Raw genomic sequence first — 3,384 nt, 5'->3', positions numbered from 1 at the left:
TCGGGTCCATAGTTATTAGCTAGATGGCTTCTTCTCTCTCTTTGGTTCTCAATACAAAGTGTTGCTCGATGTTCTTGGAGATCTATTCGATGTAGTATTCTTTTGCGGTGTTTTTGCCGAGATCCGATGAATTTTGGATTTATGATCAAGTTTATCTATGAACAATATTTGGTTATTCTCTGAATTCTTATATGCATGATTTGATATCTTTGCAAGTCTCTTCGAATTATCGGTTTAGTTTGGCCTACTAGAGTGATCTTTCTTGCAATGAGAGAAGTGCTTAGCTTTGGGTTCAATCTTGCGGTGTCCTTTGCCAGTGATAGTAGGGGCAGCAAGTCACGTATTGTATTGTTTCCATCGAGGATAAAAATATGGGGTTTATATCATATTGCTTGAGTTTATCCCTCTACATCATGTCATCTTGCCTAATGCGTTACTCTATCCTTATGAACTTAATACTCTAGATGCATGCTGGATAGCGGTCGATGTGTGGAGTAATTGTAGTAGATGCAGAATCGTTTCGATCTACTTGACACAGGCATGATGCCTATGTTCATAATCATTGCCAAGATATTCTCATAATTATGCGCTTTTCTATCAATTTCTCGGTAGTAATTTGTTCACCCACCGTAATACATGCTATCATGGGAGAAGCCACTAGTGAAACCTATGGCCCCCGGGTCTATTTTATATCATATAAGTTTCCGATCTACAATTCTAGTTTACTATTTATTTTATTTTACAATCTATACTTTTCAATCTATACAACAAAAATACCAAAAATATTTATCTTATTATATTTATCAGATATCACGTTTGCAAGTGGTCGTGAAGGGATTGACAACCCCTTTATCGCGTTGGTTGCAAGGTTCTTGATTGTTTGTGCAGGTACTAGGCGACTTGCGTGTAATCTCCTACTGGATTGATACCTTGGTTCTCAAAAACTGAGAGAAATACTTACGCTACTTTGGTACATCACCCTTTCCTCTTCAAGGGAAAACAAACGCATGCTCAAGAGGTAGCAGCCGGCCCTAGGGGCGCGCCAAGTGGGGGGAAACTGACTTGGACTCCTAGTCCTAGTCACCCCCCCTTCCATCTTTCAGAGGGGGAAAAGGGGGAGGGAGAGGGAGAGGGAGAGGGAGAAGGAAAGGGGGACCGTGCTCCTCCCCTTGTCCGATTCGGACTGCCCATGGGGGGCGCCACCCCTTGTGGGCTGCCCTCTCTCCCCTATGGCCCATGTTGGCCCATTACTTTCCCCGGGGGTTCTGGTAACCCCTCGGTACTCTAATAAATATCCGAAACACTCCGATACCATTCCGATGTCCGAATACTATCGTCCAATATATCAATCTTTACCTCTCGACCATTTCGAGACTCCTCGTCATGTCCGTGATCTCATCTGGAACTCCAAACAATCTTTAGTCACCAAAACACATAACTCATAATACAAATCGTCATCGAACGTTAAGCGTGCAGACCCAACGCGTTCGAGAACTATGTAGACATGACCGAGACACATCTCCGATCAATAACCAACAACGGAACCTATTTGCTCATATTGGTTCCTACATATTCTATGAAGATCTTTATCGGTCAAACCGCAATGACAACATGCGTTATTCCCTTTGTCATTGGTATGTTACTTTCCCGAGATTTGATCGTCGGTATCTTCATACCTAGTTCAATCTCGTTACTAGCAAGTCTCTTTACTCATTCCATAATACATCATCCCGCAACTAACTCATTAGTCACTTTGCTTGAAAGGCTTGTTATGATGTGTATTACCGAGAGGGCCCAGAGATACCTCTCCGATACTCGGAGTGACAAATCCTAATCTCGATCTATGCCAACCCAACAAACACCTTCAGAGATACCTGTAGAGCATCTTTATAATCACCCTGTTACATTGTGACTTTGATAACACACAAGGTATTCCTCCGGTATCCAAGAGTTGCATAATCTCATAGTCGAAGGAATATGTATTTGACATGAAGAAAGCAATAGCAATAAAACTGAACAATCAATATGCTAAGCTAACAGATGGGTCATGTCCATCACATCATTCTCCTAATGATATGATCTTGTATATCAAATGACAACACACTAGTATAGCGAGCTCCTAAACAAACGGTTTAAAACCCCTTTCCACGACGGCATCTGGAACCGTCACCATGTGAGTGTGGGCGATGGGGGGGTCCTTCCCACATGACCCAGAAACCGTCGGGGTATGCCCTCCTGGCACACACGTTCGGCAAAATGAGGTCGTGTGCGACCGGCGAGCGCTCAAATACGGAAATACGTATAGTAGAGCTAAAGAAAATACAATTATATAGGGAAATTGTTTCCGTCGCAAGTACATCTTACACAGTCAGTCCCCGCTAAATGTTTCCGTTCGTATGTACATCCCACACAGTCGCTTGAAGGAAAATGTTTCCGTTCATGGGTACATCACACACAATTTTTTCCCGTTAAATTGCTTGCGTTATTGAATATATCACACACGGTCTGTGGAAGAAACTGTGTGGCAAAAGCTGTCCATCACACACAGTTTTCATGTGGTAAACGTTTGCGCAAGGTGGCCTAACGCAAACAGTTTTCAAGAGAAAGTCGTGTGTGATTGTTCATTGATCCAACACGGTTTATTCCTAGAAACTGTGTGTGTTGCCTGAGGTGATCGCCCATGGTATTTTTTTAACAATCGTTTGCAATAGCAAAACTCAATTAGCAGGCTAATTCGCCACTAGTAGGCTAATTATCCAATTATTCATAATCCATTTATTAATCTAATTGACAGTTCATATTAAGCACACAATATATTTGATTTTCATAATTGAAATACATCAGAGTACAACATCATATAGCTTCAGCACTCAGCTACCCCATTACACAACTACACCAGGACCAAGTTTCACATGCAACATCTATAACCTTTCGAAATAGCATCATAGATGGTACATAGACAGATGTATCTCATCTGGAAAACTGCAGAAGTAGAAGGTGAATATTGAGCCTTCATTGATGTTGAAGGTCTTTGTAACTTTAGGCCAGTGCCTATGGATGATTGGCCGTCCATCCTTTGTCCCCTTCAGGAACACTTCAATATTGAACCGTGGGTGTTGTATGATTACCTTCCTTGCCTCCTGACCATACAGGTGATTTGAGAGGTAATCATCAGTGAACTGCTTTGGAAAGGCCTAAAAACAAGGATGTGCATAAATATCTTCTCTATATTGGAAATGGGGCAAAGGAATAAAAAAAGGCAAGGTATAATAGTTGGTACCATCCTGTAGTGAACTGATGTCTTCTTCATTGTGCAGACAAAGATCTTGTTGTTTTTTGTCGCTAATTTCTTTATCCTAACAATCTTTCTGAGTTTCTTGACTT

Source organism: Triticum urartu, chromosome 6A (genome assembly GCF_056163025.1).
Source record: "Triticum urartu cultivar PI428250 chromosome 6A, HENAU_Tu73, whole genome shotgun sequence".
NCBI classification, from domain to species: domain Eukaryota; kingdom Viridiplantae; phylum Streptophyta; class Magnoliopsida; order Poales; family Poaceae; genus Triticum; species Triticum urartu.
The sequence above is the reverse complement of the archived record's forward strand: the minus strand, read 5'-3'. Positions refer to the sequence as shown.